The following is a 17,718-nucleotide window of genomic DNA, read 5'->3' as shown; positions in this document are numbered from 1 at the left end:
TGATTTTACCTCTGTATTATATTTTATATTCTTTACCTTTTTTCTATTTTCACAGGCTATCATTACCATATGAATGGACTATTACAATAACCCAGTAGATAAACCCTGCCACGTCATGCCTGCTCAATGCCTCCCTGTTGTCTATGAAATAAAATGCAATCTCCTTTACCCTTATACTCTCCTTGCAACCTGGTTTCCATAATGTACATTCTGCTAAAGTTCATAATTTACCAAAAATCTCTTAATTCCCAAATCCAAGGGATTTTTTTTTTGCAGGTCCTATTATCCTTGAACTTTCTGTACTATTTGACATTGCTGATCATCTTTATTTTTCTGGAAATTCTCTCTACCTTTAACTTCAGAGACACCACACTCCCTTTCTATTTCTAATTTTGCTCATTCACTGCTCTTTACCCTCCTACTCAAATCTCAAAGTATGGATATCCCCAGGTCTTTTGCCTCTTATTTGGTTCTCTCTCTCTCTCTGTCTCTCTCTCTGTCTCTCTGTCTGTCTCTCTCTCTCTGTGTCTCTCTTTGTCTCTCTGTCTCTCTGTCTCTCTCTGTCTCTCTCTCTGTCTCTGTCTCTCTCTCTCTCTCTCTCTCTCTCTCTCTCTCTCTCTCTCTCTCTTACTCTCATGGCTTCAACTAACACATCTGTGCAGTAGTGAGTCCCAAACCTATATTTCTAGTTTTAATCTTTTCACCATGTTCTAGATTTGAATCCCTAGCTATCTACGAAATAACTCTAAACTGGATGTTCTATTATTTCTCCCAAGCCCTTATCCCTAAGAAATGAGGTTACAGTTTTTAAAGGACTGCTATTCACTAGAATCCTTGGTGCTCCATGAACCTTTCTAAATTTCAGAAGGAATTGGGATAGAAATGTCATAGCTGAGAAGTTCTTGTACAGGAATGGGTTAGAACCAAGATAAAAAAAAGCTAAGACCAAGAAAGGCAGTTAGGTGGCCACAGTGGATAGAGCGCTAGGCCTGGAGTTGGGAAGACTCATCTTCCTGAGTTCAAATCTGGTCTCAGACTTTTACTAACTGTGTGACCCTGGGCAGAGTCATTTAAGCCTACTTACCTCAGTCTCCTCAAGTGCAAAATAAGCTAAAGAAGGAAATGACAAACCATTATAGTATCTTTACCAAGAAAACCCCAAATGGCATCATAAAGAATTGGACATGACTAAATGATTCAACAACAACAGCAGCAACAACAACAATACCAACTCTCTAGATGGAAGGAGATGAAAGAGCCAGAAGTAGGAGGCACTGCTTGATGTAGAAATAGTCAGTTAGTCAGTCATCGATAACCATTGATTAATCTTCCAGCACTGTGTTAAGCGTGGGGATACAAACAAAAGCAAAATCTGTTCCTTCCCTTATGGAGCATCCATTCTAATGGGGCAGAGAAGATGGACATAACTAGGTATATACAAGAGTGATACAAAGGAGATGAAAGTAATGTAAAAGCATTAGGAATTAGGGGGTTGTAGGGGACCAGGAAAGAACTCCCAAAGGGTGAAATTTGCATTGTTTTCAAGGAAGCCAAGGAAATTAAGGGTCAGAGGTTAAGGCGGAGAACATTCCAAACATAAGAAATAGCCAGTGCAAAGTCATGGAAATGAGAGACAGTGTTGTATATAAGGAAATGCCAGTAGCCTGGTTTGGTTGGATTATAGAATTCTAGGAACAGAGACAAGTATAGGAAGACCAGAAAGGTAGGGAGGGACCATGTTATGCATATCTTTACACTCCAAATGAAAGTGCTTATGTTGATGTTTGATCCTGGAGGTAATAATCAATCACTGGAGCTCATTGAGCAAGTATGTATGCAGGCAGAGGTGAGGGTCAGCGAGGAGGAACGAGGCAGCATGATCAGACCTAGAAAAATCACCTTGGCAGCTAAGTAGACTAGAGTAGGGAGAGACTTCAAGTATAGAGATCAGGTAAAAGGCTATTGCAGGGCCAGCTAGGTGGCCCAGTGGATAGAGCACTGGCCCTGAAGTCAGGAGGACCTGAGTTCAAATCTGGCCTCAGACCAAACACTTGACTCTTACTAGCTGTGTGACCCTGGGCAAGTCACTTAACCCCAATTGCCTAAAAACAAAAAAGGCTATTGCAATAGTCAAGTCTGAGCGATGATGAAGGCCTGACTAAGGGTGGTACATCTACGAATAGAGAAAGCAATGTATTCCAGAGAGATTCTGAAGGTAATACGATATTTTGCAATAGTTTGGATATGAGAGGTGAGTGAGAGTGAGTACTTGAGATTGTCACTGTGCTTATACATCTAAGTGACCTGGAAAGGTGGGTGGTGCCTTTGGCAGTAATAGAGAAATTCTGAAGAGGAGAGGGTTTATCAAGAAAGATAATGAGTTCTGATTCAGACATATTGAGTTTGTGATACATATAGGATATCCAGTTCAAGCTGTAGAAGAGGCAACTGCAGATGCATGACAACTGTAATTCAGGAGAGACATTAGGGCTATATATATGGATCTGGGCATAATCTACATAGACATAATGGCAATAGTGAAAGTTGAAGAACTTACCAAGTGAGATAGCATACAGTAAAAAGAGAAGAGGGCCCAGGACAGAGCAGTGGGAGAAATCTATGGCTAGCACACATGATAGAATAAAGAACAAGCAAAAGTGAGAGGATACAGATAGGTAGATATCAAGAGAACCAGGAGAGAACAGTGTCATGAAAACTTAGAGAGAAGACAATATTTAGGAACATAAAGACCTTCATAATTTGACTCCTTACCACCTTCTGAGTCTTCTTATACCTTACACATACTCTAGAACACAGAAATACTGGCCTCCTTTATGTTCCTTGCACAGGATGATACTCCATCTCCAGAGTAGATATGTCATTGTCTGTCCCCCATGGCTGGAACTCTCCCCCTCCTCATCTCCACCTCCTGGCTTTCTTGACTTCCTTTAAGTCTTACCTAAAATCCCACCTTCTGTTAGAAGTCTTTCCAAGTTCTCCTTAATCTTACTGCTTTCTCTGTAAAATTATATCCAATTTATCCTGTACATATTTGTGTACCTAACTGTTTTCATGTTATTTCCCCCATTAGATTGTGATTCCTTTGAGAGTGTGGTCTGTCTTTTGCCTTTCTTTGTATCCTCAGTGCTTAGCATAGTGTATGATACGTAGTAGATGCTTATTACATGCTTGGCGACTTGAAGATAAGATGACAGGCTCAAAGGCTACAAAGAGGTCAAGAAGCATGGAGATTTTGGGGGGAAAGTTGTTAGATTTGGCAATTTAAAAATTATTGGTTGCTTTGGAGAGGGAATTTTCAGTTGAATGGGGAAGTAAGATTTAGAGGAGAGTGAGAAGAGAATTGGAGCTACTTAGTGTAAGGAGAGCCTGAGCTCTCTCAATCAGCGGGGAAGAAGCCAGGAGAAAGACAGTGACAATAAGAGTGTGGTAATGATACTGGGGACAATTATCTGGAGAAGATGGGATCAAGGAATCATGTAGGTGGGTTGGCCTTAGTAAGAGGGGCCACTTTCCCATCAAGAATGAAGTGATGGAGAAAACAGTGGTGAAGGTGTCTGAATGAGGTTAAATAAGAGAGAAGAAAGCTGGGGGAATTCTAAGCAAATGATTTCATTTTTTTTTTCAGTGAAGTTTGAGGTAAAGTCCTCAATTGAGAGGGTAAAGGGAACATATGCTATGGGAGGCTTGAGGAGAGATCAAACTGTTTGGAACAGCCACTGTGGAGAATGGGATAAAATAAGAAATAGCTTATATGTCTTTAGAGTTTTAACTTTTTCAAAATGTGTAGCTTATCTCAGTGTATTCTCATGACAATCTTGTGATGTTGATGCTACTGTTAACTCCAGATGAGAAAATTAAGGCTCAGAAATATTATGCTACTTGCCCAGGGACACACTAAAAGTTAAATGTCTAAGTCAGGACTTAGGGGTCATTGAGTATCCTCTTTCATTTTGCAGATAAGGAAACTGAAACTGAAACTAATCTTATTTTCTAAAATTTAATCTTCATTTCTTTTTTTTAGCATAACTATCATTCATGTAGTTCCTGTATTTGAAACCTTCATTTTATAGTTGATTCTTTTCTCACCCGACAATCAGTTAACAAATCCCATCAATTCTATCTCATCAATCTCTCTCATATATATCTCTCACCTTCTGCACATGCCAGACAGGTCCAGATGAGTTTTGATCTGCATTGCTCCTGGAGATATCCAAATCAACGAGATGCCTGGGAGTATTTGACAGAAATCCAGGTCAGGAACTTGCTGATCTTCTCAGACCAAGAGGACAATATTTCATCCTGGCAGACCACTCTGGGCACGCTGAATGCTTGTATATCCCCTGTCTGAGTGGTCCATGCGATCCTTAAATAACACAACATTCACTGGCCCCCCCCCCAAAGCAGCGGCAGAACACCAAAGCATACAAAACAGGGCCAACCTTGGCCCAGACATTCCCTTCAGAAGTGTGCAGAGCTTAGGTCTCACACAAAGTCTGAAGTCAGGAAGTAAGTCTGGAAGAAGGAGCAAACAAAAGGAGAATCCCACCATAACAAGCTATGGCACAAATCCAGAGAGGAGAATGATTCAAAAACGTCTAGAAGCATGAGCCTGATGCATCAGTACATTTTGGAATTGGCATTCTCCTGAAGGAGAGGCTGCTATGAGAAGGGGAAGTGCTTTACTTTTTTAGAGTAGGGATTGTTTCACTCTTTATATTTATATTCCTAGTACCTAGCATGGTGCCTAGAACATATTAGATACTTAGTGAATCCTTGTTGATTGATTGAAGGCCAGTGTTTGCCCCATGGTGTCTCAGGACCCCCAGGTCCTTACTTTATCCACGTCTGTGATTCAAACTCAAAGTACACTTGGGATGGCATTAATTAATCTGGTCTTGTTTTTACATGAAACAATAGTAACTGCATTAAGTAAATGCCCTTCAACTGGGTTAATATGTAATGCTGCTACTCCGTGATACCCTTGTCCCATTTTTCTGATGCAAGGACATTCAAAGAAACTTTGTTTTGAGTTATCTATAAGTACGTTATCAAAACCATTTGTCCCTTGGTTTCAGTTGACAACATTAAGACAAATTCTATTTTTTTCTTTTCTAAAGTTTTCTTAAAAAATCACGCATACTCAAGAAATTGCTTTTTCTGTTCAAGTAAAGTAAGACCTGTAGTGGATTTAATATGATTTCTAGAACATTCCCATACCTATCCTTTGAACCAGAACAAAAAGTTTCTAAATTTAAAAAGACATTGTTGAAAGCATTTTATTTAAACATATTCAGGTATTATAATAGCCATTACCTAGCATTTTCAGAACATTGCTGCCTGATGGGATTAAGATCAATTTTATTAAAATATGTCTGAACCAATTAAGTAAATTATGATACAATGTGAAGTACAAAACCCCCACCAATGATAATAATTTCTATCAACATTTCACATCTGCAGTTAACCTGAAGCAGATGCTATAAGACATGGCCCATTGTTTTATATTTGCATGTGACAACGTGTTTAGATGTTTTCCTTTTAATTGTAACATTATGTAATGTAGTTTTTTTAGAAGCTCTTGTGTGGTAAGTGTCAAAGCCTGAGTTAGAATTTAATTCTCAAATCTCTTTATAGAATTTCCAGTGATCCTATCATTTTCCATATATTCCATTGGGAAAGGCGTATTTGGACTATGGAAAAATCACGTTGTGGATCATACTACCAACAAAAAGCCAGGGCACACACATCTTGGAAAAACCAGTTTCCAAAGACTCTATGATAAACCCAGATTTCTTAGTGGATGCCAATTTTTCCCTCCCTATGACATTCTCAGATGAGGTACTCAATGTAGATTAGAATATTCAAAGCCTGTCTTTTTAACTAAGGAGAAAACACAGAATTGTATATCTGGGAGGTCAAAATGGTTTTGTTGCTTGTAGGTTATCAGTTGGTACAGAGTGGAAGAATCATGAACTTCTTCCTTCCTAGGATTTTGAGACCATGACCTTTTAAAATTATGACTTTCATTAAAAGACACATAAACACTCTCAGTTTTTCTTCTGAAAAAAAATAGATTAGTTTTATTAATCAAATAATGAATATTTCATTTTATTATTGAATAGGAATGTCAGTCAACCAAAAAACATTTATTAAGCACTTGCTATGCATCAGGCACCATGCTAAGCATGGCCACACAAGTGCAAAAAAAAGAGAAAATCCATGCTTTCAAGGAGATTATATTTTAATAGAAGAGAGAATAATTGCATTCATAAATAAACATAGCATAAATGTAAGATGAAGAAATACAAAGTAGTCAAATCCAACTTGTTTTGGGAGGGAGAGGACTAGCATTGGAGTGAACTAGGAAAGGTTTCACGTATAAGATGGTACTTGAAGAATATCTTAAAGAAGAGAGGTACTCTATAAGGCAGAATTAAGGGGTAATAATGTTTCCAAAAGTGGAAATATAGGGGGAGGAAAAAGGAGGAAAATTGCAGTTCAAGGACATTTTAAGACTTTGAGAGGCAGCATGGAATAGTGGCAGTGTGATTTAGTAGTAATAGTGGTTAGGATGGTGGAGTTGCAGTCAAGACCTGGGTTCAAATCCTGCGTTAGATACTTGTGACCCTAAGCAAGTCACTTCTCCTCAGCCTTAATTTCCTCATTTGAAATATGAAGGTGTTAGACTTGATGATATCTAAGTACCCATTTGGCTATAGACCTATATCCTAGATCCCTTAATCATTGATATAAGAAGAAATGATCAATAATAAACCTGGTCTTAAAAAAAGCTATCTGGAGTTTTCTTTTTTATCTCTACATCGAATTTTACTTTTCTGACACCCCAAAGTTGTCGGGAAGCCATTTGTCTCCCTACCATACCTTTCCTCCCTCTTCATAGATATCACTTTTATTACACCTTAATGTGCCTTATACAGAATCACAGAATTTCAAAGGTGGAAGGCACTCTGAGGTTATCTGTCCCACCCCCTTAGTGAATGTGATCCTTCACAAATGTTTAGGAACATTAAGAGTCTTTTCTTCCTTTCCCCTCCTCCCAATACATTGAATTGAAGACTGTTTTAATTATTGGACAGAGATTGTGTCTGTAGAATATTAACAACATGACTATTCTGCAGCTGATTGTATGTTTTTGGCCATAGCGAGGAGCGAGTGCTGGAAAATTTATTGGATTGCTGCATGATTCATTGGATTTGGGTGTTTAGAGAACTCAAATAGCTGAATCAATCGTGCTGAGGTTTAGCATTTTAGCCATCTTAACAACTGAATCCGATTGACCAGGCAAAAGTACAGTTAGTCATTCAGCAGTCAACCATTACTACGATTGAAAAAACAAAAAGTGAATTGCCTGTAGCCATGTTGTTTAGCTGTGGCTATTGTCCAGGAGAAGGGATTGGTTCCAAAATGCAGAAGTTGGCCTCCAGAGAAAGAAAAATGAGGCATCACTAGCCACAAGAATCAGATCACTGGTGATATAAAGAAGACAGTCTTCTGGTCTAAATTAAACATACTTTAAAAATACTCCAGGTTATTTTTACACCTTGCATGGATGGGACATTAGAAACAGGGTGGTGATTAAAGATCGAATTGGAGGGGAAGGATACACCCTGTTTTACACATGGAAAAACTGTTCCTGGGGCCAACAACTGGGGTCTATATGTATGCTTCTTATTTAAATATGCTGTATATGTTTAAATTTAAGGATATATTTTTGGTGTTCCTGTTCTAGCATCGAGAAACAGAGGCATAGAGAAGAATGGCAATGAAATTGTTCTGGGCTCCTTTTTAATTAAAATATATTCAAAAGAACATATTGGAGTTGAACCAACATAATTGACTAAACAAAAGCGTGTGTTGGAGTGTAAGCCCCCTGGTGTATTGTGCGTGATCAAAAATGGCACATTTATATAGGAACACTGAGAGTCTGGCTCTTCTTTTAGGGGCCCTGAATCCAGCAGCAGTAGGGCCTTCCCAAGCCAGAGAAGGAAAGCATCCCTCTAAGCTACTTCTAGAGACATGACCAGAGGGAATGTCAGCACAGAATCCTTTTCTATAGCTCTAAACTGACAATAGAAAAAAGTCACATCTCCAGAGGCCTCGGGATGGAAAATGCTGTCCACATCGAAAGAAAGAACTATGGAAGTCGAATCGCTCTCACTTATTTTTACCTTCAGTTGAGTTTTGTTTCATCTTTCCGATGGTTCCTCCTATTGGTTTTAATTTTTACTTACAACTTCACTAATGTGAAAATATGTTTAATGGGTATGTAAATGTAAAACCTATGTCAGATTGTGCGCCGTCTTGGGGAGGGTGGGGGGGGAGAAAAAGGGAGAAAAAATTTTCAACTCAAAAGCATATGGAAAAAAAAATTAAAAAAAAAAGATATATACAAAGGGAAAAAATAAAATAGAAAAATGTCAGAAATAGGATGTGAGGTGGCAGGAGGGAAAGCAATGATTACCAGTATGTACTTTTTATGATACTCTCCTGGGGCACCTCCATTTCCTTATGCTGATCCCATTTGGGCCTGGCTGTTAAAAGTCTGAATGGAGAGAGAGAGAGAGAGAGAGAGAGAGAGAGAGAGAGAGAGAGAGAGAGAGAGAGAGAGAGAGAGAGAGAGAGAGAGAGAGACGAGAGAGAGAGAGAGAGAGAGAGAGACAGAGAGAGAGAGAGAGAGAGAGAGAGAGAGAGAGAGAGAGAGAGAGAGATACAACACTGCACTACTCAAACATTTTAGAGGGCAGAGGAAAAAGCCATCTCCCTCCTTGAATAAGTGTTGATTCATACATTCATGCTTTCCTATTCAACATGAGGGTAATCAAACTTACTAGTCTTGCCCTTGGTTCTTTATGATAGAACCCTTTGCATGTAGATATGAACAACAGTTGAATTCAATTTTAGCTGTAGGTTGAATGTATTCATTGATTGGCCTTGTCTCACATCAACCTTTCTTTAAACAATAGCAGACCATCCTCTCTCTCTCTTTCTTACCCTCATGAATTTCAGTTAATTATAATAGGAATTAATAGGTAGACAGTATAAAAATGCAGGGCTTGAAATGTGTAGAAAATATCCAGAAATCCATTAGAATGTAACTCGAAAAAGATTGAATGACTAACTGGGAAAACATTATTTGAACCAGGTTTTCACTGGGGGCAGAGACAAGAGCAATATCATAACAGAGAAAAGTTCACCTGTAGGTGTTCATGGATGAAAATCAGTAATACTTGTCAGCGTTCCTTGGTGCAAAGATTGCTGCTGTGTGTGCTTCTGGACATTTCAAAGGAAATTAATCTCACACCCTCCCCACTTTAACAAGTTTATGTTCTATTGGAGGAGAAAGAATAAACATAAAAATACAGTAGGACCCTGTTATAACACCACATGTTATTACATTGATATAGATATATTACACCAGACCATATCTCCCACACATGTCTATGCCCAGTGAAAGCTAAGATTGTCCATCTATGAAATAGGCATTATTTTCCCCTAAATAAACAGGTAGTCAGTTACTTAACAAGCATTTATTAAGCAGGTACTAGGCACTGTGTGAAGTGCTGGAGCAAGTATTGCAGAAGAGTTCACTTCATGTGGTACTAAAAATAGTATAAACCGATGTAATAATTCAAGCTCTCAAAAAATGTGGACATTAATAATAGAAGGCTGCTAGGGATTCATTGCAAGTAGGTAAAATCAATCAAGGAAGGCTTTGTGGAAGAAGTGCATTTTAAGGATTTGGAAAGATGGAAATTTCCTAGTATGGAGAGATGGCATGGGGAAAGTCATTTAAAGATAGAGAAACAATGCATGTCATGGTTCAGAGGTGGAAAAGGATAAAGGTGTATGTAGGAGATGGAGAAAAAGCTCCATCTTTGGTCTTTGGTAGACAATTGGGCATTTAAGTTGGGTGTGTTCTTTACACCAGTGAAGTTGTTGTTCCATCATTTTTTCAGTCGTGCCCAACTCTTTGTGACCCCATTTCGGATTTTCTTGGCAAAGATACTGATGTGGTTTACCATTTCTTTCTCCAACTCATTTTACAGATGAGGGATTGAGGCAAACAGGGTTAAATAACTTGCCCAGGGTTAAATGACATAGCTAATAAGTGTCTGAGGCTAGATTTGAACTCAGGAAGATGAGTTCTCTTGACTCCAGGCCTAGTACTCTATCCATTTCACCACCTAGTTGCCCTATCATACCAGTGATAGTAGGATTCAAAATCTCCAGATGAAGCACCCTTTTCCTTTACCTTCTGTTCTTGCCACCTTACCCCCACCTCATCTGGGGCCACTCAGTGGGAACAATGGTATGGCCATCCAAGATTATTTTACTGGCTGAAAGTCAGCAACTACAATCCTTCTGGTGATGTGGAGGACCACTTAATGTTAGCATTTGCCTTGCCACTGTGTTTTAAAGTCCTCAGCCCTTACTCTCTGTCCTTCTGCTATGCCCTGTAGACTATTGTAAAATGCTGTCTGACCTGCAGGTATACTCCAAGTTCTCTTGAGCCTTAACACATGGCCTTCTGCTTAACCTTTATGACTTTCATTCCTTTCCATCTGCACTGCAACTGAATTCTCTTGCTTGTATTATCTCCCTGACTTAGTTAAAGTGGAAGATTCTTGAGAGCAGGAATTTTTTTTTTTTGCTTTTCCTATTTATGTCTCCAAGGTATAACACAGTGCTTGGAATAGTAAATGCTTAACAAATGCTTTTTCATTCAATTATTCACTCCAAAAGGAGAATGGAAATGATAAGACTGATCAAAAATGATGCTTGAGAGAACCAGTGACTTTCCTTAAGCCTCATGGAAGAGTAATGATAAAGCCTAGACATATTCTTAAAGCTGGGGTCATAAAACATAGTGATTATTCTAAAGTACTGAAAAGTTCTGAGCAGTTTGAAAGAACCTTATAAAATTTGGTGAGTAAAGAAAAGAAAAATGGGAGATATCCTGGCCTTGGAGTGAAAGTAATGGATTTAGATTCAACCATACCTGAATTCAGATCCTAATTCTGATACTATCTGTATCACCACGGGCAAGTCACTTAAAGTCTCTGAGTGTTAGGCAACTCTCTAAGAATATGTTATAGACCATATACATGGATGGAGACACTTCCTACACCGAGGAAGTCACATGTGCTTGACATCTGGAAAATGTTATGAAGTAAACTGTGAGTTGGTAATTATAATGTAATCTATACATTCACCTCCATGTTCATATAATTATACAGCATATCCTTTCATAAACTCTATAGAAAATTGATGAGTTTACAAGAATTTATTAAGCACTTACCACATACCAAGCACTATGTTAATCACAGGAGATACAAAGATGAAAAGGAAACAGTTCATGTTCACAAGTACCTTACACTCTAATGAGAGAGACATGTACATATAAAAGAATACACACACACTCACCACTCTCCACTCACACACACACACACACACACACACACACACACACACACACACACACACACATACAAATACAAAATAAGTATGAGGTAATTTGGGAGGGAGTGCACTAGCAACTGGGAGGACCAGGAAACACCTAGTATAGAAGGCAGTACTTAAACTGAATTTTGAAAGAGGCCAGGCATTCAAAGAGACTGAAGCAATGAGGGAGGTATATTCCAGGCATGGTGGAGGGAAGAAGCCTATGAAAATGCATAGAGATGGGATAAAGAACACCATGTGTCAGGAACAGTATAGGCAGTATATGGTTGAATCTCTAAGTGTATTAAGGGAAACAATCCACCTGGGAAAGAGGAATGGTCCAGGATACACAAAACCTTCAATAACAAACAAAGGAGTTCATGTTGATCTTAGAGGGAACCCTGGAGTCTACTGATTATGGGATGAATGGGGTGGCATGATCAAACCTATACTTTAGAAAAATCAGTTTGGTGGCTGGACAGAGAATAGGGAGAGACCTGAGGCAAAGAGAACAGTTAGGAGGTTATTGTAATAGTCTAACTGAGAGGTGTTAAGAGTCTGAAATAGGGTGGTGGCTATGTCACTAGAGAAGAGGTGACATATAGGAAGATGTGGAGACTAAAAACAAAATTTTGCAGCTGACTTGATATGTGGGGTAAATGAGAATGAGAAGCCAAGGATGCCACTAAAGTTCTGACCTAGGTTAACAAAAAGATGGTGATTTCCTCTACAGTAATAGGGAAGTTCGAAAGGAGTAATCAATGGTTTTGGGGAAAAGTTCTGTTTTAGACATACTGAGTTTCAGATGTTCATCCAGTTTTAGATGCCCATTAGACACTTAATGGAATTGGAACTCAGGAAAGTTACTAGGACTGGATATATACACACATACATACACCGGTATACATATATAGATATATGTATGCACATATATTTGTGTATGGATGGAGAGATGGAGAGATAGATAGATAGATAGATAGATAGATAGATAGATCTGGGGGTCATCTGAATATTGATAGTAATTGATCTCTTGAGAGTTAATAAGGTGGGGGCAGCTAGGTGGTACAGTGGATAGAGCATCTGCCCTGGAGTCAGGAGGACCTGAGTTCAAATCCAGCCTCAGACACGTAACACTTACTAGCTGTGTGACCCTGGGTAAGTCACTTAACTTCATTGCTTAGCCAAAAAAAGAAAAAAAAAGAGTTAATAAGGTAACCAATTGAGAGGGAGTAGAGAGAAAATAAAAGAGGGCCTAGGACAGAGCACTGGAAGATACCCACAGTTAGCTGGCATGGCATGAATAAATAAGTCAGTAATGGACCCTGAGGAGTGGTCGTATAGATAGGAGTAGAACCAAGAGACAGCAGTGTCAAAAACCTCACAGAGAAGAGGTATAACCAAACTGGCCTTACCATTTCTCATGCATCATGTATCATCTCCCATATCTGTGCCTTTTCATTGTCTTACTCTTATGCTTAGAAAACATTCTTTCCTTGCTTCTGCATTTCAGAATCCCTCGCTTCCTTCAAAACTCAGATCATGTCATCTTCTAACTGAAGCCTTTCTTGATCCCCCCAGTTTCTAGTTCCTTCTCTTTTTTTACCTTGTATATCATTATATATGTACACGTTGTCTTCCCTCATTGAATGTAAACTCATTGAGGGAAGGCATTATTTTACTTTTGGCTTTGTACCCTCAGCATATAATAGACAGATTGAATCTGTGATTTCATTGATACTGAGAACTCTTGGTATTTCAGAGGAGGAGACTCCCTTTACCAACGCAGATCAGCACCTTCTCCTAGAGTATGATGTCTGGGGCCTTGAGGGGTTAAATGACTTGCCCTAAAATCAAACATTCACTACCTATCAGAGGCAGAAACAGAACTCAGGTTTTCCTCAATCTGAAGCTAGCTCTTTATCCACTGTCACTCTGCCTATCTGTGCCTAGCACACAGTATATACTTAATAAATGCTTTTTGATTGAGTTATTGATTTGAGAGGAGATTCTAGCAAAACCAGGTGATCAACGGATACATGGAAAAAAAAACCCTTACATTCATGAGTCATTTAATGTTTACAAACATCTTCATAATAATTCCATGAAATTAAAAGTGGAAATATTACTCTCACCCCTTTTTCACAAATGAAGAAATACACAATGATTACAGAAATTAAGAGACCTTTCTCTTGGTCAAGTGTAGCAGTTGATGTTTGAATTCATATCTCTATATTCATGGCTTTTTCCACTTGATCCAACTGAGAAGGAGTAGAGAGAAAATAAAATAGGGCTTAGGATAGAGCACTGGGAGATACCCACACCTGTTTTTCTCCCCTAATAGTATTTAACTCCTTCTGCTTCATTATTATTATTAGCAGAGACCATTACAGTATTTGTGGGGTTTTCCTTTCCTGGAACCTCTAGAACAAATCTTCCACAAATGTCCTGTCTCTGATGTGCTGTTTTTGTTTTTCCTGAATGACAAAAAAAGAACTAAACTCTGCCTATTCTTTCCTGAGGAGACAACAAGAGACTTTTAAAATGCATGTGCAGGTTCTCATTTTTAACTCACAGATGGACAATTGTTCTTAGCTCCATAAGGGAGTAGGATAACACTTTTACTATATCATAGCTTTATGTCACATTCCATTGTGCATCTCAGAGAACCTAATTATGTAGGACAGATCACAGAACACAAAGACCCCATTTGGAAATTGCGTGTTAATAAAAGGGGGGAGCTAGAAACAATGGCTACATGTCTGCTTAAGATTCCTTTTTTAAGGCAATAAGTTTATGAAACTCAGTAACTAGACTATGGCTTCTGTTTTCATCCCCAAATATTTCATCCTTCAACATTTACTCGAATACGCCAGTTACTGGAGTGAATCTTTTGTGACACTTTGAGTCCATTTCACAGTGGACTAGCATGTGACATATTGAGTGGGAATTCCATCTCTGACCTAACTAGATTTGTGCATTTCCTTGAACTCCCATTGAGCCTGCAGAAGCTAGTCTTAAAAATTCCATTACTCTGACCATCAATTGCCTTAGGCGGGATTGTGAAGCAGGGAATTTTTATTAGACTCTTCTCTCCACTTTCCAGAGCCCCTCTTACTGTTCTTGATAGTACCCTTTCTCCCTTCTTCAAACCTTTTCCCAAAGATCTACGCTTCCACTAACTCCTACTCTTGTGTTGATAAGATGAGAGTTTAAGGTTTTATCCTTTCCAATGATATCTGTAATAGTTCCTTAAATTCCCAAGTACATTGTCACATATTGTCTTACTTGATCTTCACAGTAAACTTGTATGGTCAGCTTGGTGAGGGCCCACACTTTATAGGTGAGGACATTCAATCTTAGAGAGGTTAATCATTCAAGTACATACAGGTACTCAGTAAGTGATTGAAACAAGGCTTAAACCTAGGGCCTCTGATTCCAAACAACAGTGGTATTTCCACTACAACCTGATTTAGGGAACTCTTGAAGATCAAAATGCTTTCTAGATCTATCTAAAGGAACAAATGATTAATGGTGGAAATCAGACAATGTGTGGTGCTGAGTGGCTGAGAAGATATTTGGGGCAGGTAGACCCTTCCCAGGGCCCTTGAAATCACACTAAGCAGGTGGTTGCCTTCTCTTCAAACTCATCAAGTCAGCCCTGATTTTAAGGGCTGCAGCTCTGTCAGCCAGCTCGGTCCCAGAACCCCGCAGTCTAGCCTAGGAGCCACATCTGGTGGTTGCTCCTACTAGGCACACCATCTTGGGAGATTTTACACCTGAAGAAAACAAATTCATGCTGAGGCCAGATTTGCAATGTAGCTGGTGCCCCCTGCTGGATTACGTCTGCTGGAACCCCTTGCTCCTCTTGGGCTTTCTGTGCCAGCAGTCAGGGAGGGCATGGCTTTGCCAAAAGAGCCTGCGGGAAGGAGGGCAAGTCACTTAATTAACCTCTCTGTCTCAGCTCCCGGACATGTAAACGGGGATAACAATAGCAGCCAATCCCAAGGTTCTTGTTGAAAGGTAGAATTAATTAGGGATGACAGTAAAACACTTTGTAAAATCAAGTACTAAATAATGATAAGTGTTCCAACATGCCTATTTCTGAAGCAGGAGTAAGACAATGTGCTAGGAATTATTAGTATTAAGGCTAGTCCTGCTAATTTCTCATCAGTAATTTTAACTCCTTAGCAATCTCATTAGTAATTTTAAGTATTCTCAAATTTTTTTGGGGGGGATCCCTTCCCCAAAACCTGCTCTAAGCTGTAGACTTTTTAATTTGTTTTTTGGATGACATAAAAAAGGACAACGGATTCAAACTTCATTTACAAAGGTGCACATAGGTAAAAACCTGTGACAACAAAAGCCCTTCTGTAGAACTTGGTGTAACCAAGGGCTTCTCAAGCTTCCCCTCATAGCCTGGGGGTGTTGCCAGCAAACAGGCAATGAACTGCAATCCCAGTACAGCCCTCCAGTGTGGCTGATCCCTTGGAATTTGATTCGATGAGATTGGACTTGGCCACTTGTGACCAATCCCTTAGGAGCTTCAGGATGTGTTTAGAAATAAAACAGATCAACAGGCAAGCAAATTGAGTATATCACACTCTAAATATTAATGAAATGAAGGTATAGGACAAGATTTTAGAACAGTGAGATTCTTAGGATGTCATCTATTGGAAGAAGAGATGATATACCAGAGAAAGCAACAAAGAATCTAGAGGCTTTTCTGAGTTTAGCAAAGGTGTTAAGCTGCATCAAAATGTGGATTATCCTGACATCAGAATTGTGGGTGCAGGTTGAAAACTTTTCTGATTGTGTAACACTGAACTATTCCCTTATTCTCTCTAAGATTTGGTTTCTTGATCTGTAAAATAGGGATAAATAATATTTGTAATAATAGTATTTAGATTTATCGATCACTTTAAGGTTTGTTACTTTGTCATCATGACAACCCTATGAGGGAGGTGCTGTTATTATTCACATTTTACAGATGGCAGGCAGAGGTTAAGTGACTTGCCTAGGGTGACATAGCTAGGAAGTGTCTGAAGCTGCATTTTAACTCAGTTCTTCCTGACCCCATTCCAGTCCTCTATTCACTGTGCCACCTGCATTGTTCAGTCTACTTCACTACAGTGTTAAAAGAATGCTTTGGAAGCTATAAAGGCTGTATTACAATCCTTAAGTTTAGATCTACAAGGGACCTTAGAGATCATTGAGTTTAAACCCTTCATTTTGTAAGTGAGAAGATGGAGGCCTGAAGAGAATAAGTGATTTGCCTAAGGTCATACAGTTAGGGAAATGGCCATGCCATGTCTCCATACTACAAATTTTGTGCTTCTCTCATTCTGCTGCACTTCCTCCCTGGTAAATGCGAGATATTATTATTTGGAAATAGCAAGGATGCAAGGTCATGCCTGGAAATTGTATGCCTCAGTGATCACTTTGTCTACCAAAAAACTCCCCAAAGCAGGGACTGAGAAACAAAGACCACTTTAACAAGAACTTTGTAAAAGGAATGTGCCAAGAAGGCATTTTGTGTTTACTTACTAACGTGTAGCATCATCGTAGTGAGTACCACTAATGTAATCATAATCATAAGTATTTCTGTTTTTATTTCATGTTAATTAAAATAATAAATGTACTGAGCACTGTAATATGCCCTAGACTGTGTTCTGATAATCACATTCCATTTGAAGGCAGATAAGCACAAATCCTCTTGCTCCCCATGTCCCCCAGCACACAGTAGTGGCTCTGTTCTAGGAGATGAGTGACAGAAGTAAGGTGAGGCAAGTCAGAGTGAATTCTTCAGGAAGTTTAAGATACGTTTAGTTATAAAATCCAGGTCAGTGGGCAAGCAAAATGAGCTTGGGGCATTTTAACTATTATTAAGATACTTTTCCTTTCCAAAAAGGGGGAAGGTTCAGCTCTGGGCCTTCACATCATTGAAGTCTAAACAACAACTGAATATTGTTGCCTCAGTCAAGTGATTTCATAATAATTGAATAAGATGATAAATGGCACATTTTTAAAAAAAGTTTAGAAAATTGTCAGGAACAACATAGACTCTCATAAAGAAAACCAATATTTGCAATCTGTATGCCACATGGTTTTCTTTATAGAAGGTCCAGATACCTGGAATATCTGCTACTTTAATAGCCTTAGATTTGCTTCTGCTACAGACTTAAACTCCAATCCAATTCCATTGCTCAGACTGCTATGCCTATTGTAGACCCAGAG

The sequence above is a fragment of the Phascolarctos cinereus genome, unplaced genomic scaffold (assembly GCF_003287225.1).
Source record: "Phascolarctos cinereus isolate Bilbo 61053 unplaced genomic scaffold, phaCin_HiC Scaffold_726;HRSCAF=1367, whole genome shotgun sequence".
In the NCBI taxonomy this organism is placed as follows: Eukaryota; Metazoa; Chordata; class Mammalia; order Diprotodontia; family Phascolarctidae; genus Phascolarctos; species Phascolarctos cinereus.
The sequence above is the reverse complement of the archived record's forward strand: the minus strand, read 5'-3'. Positions refer to the sequence as shown.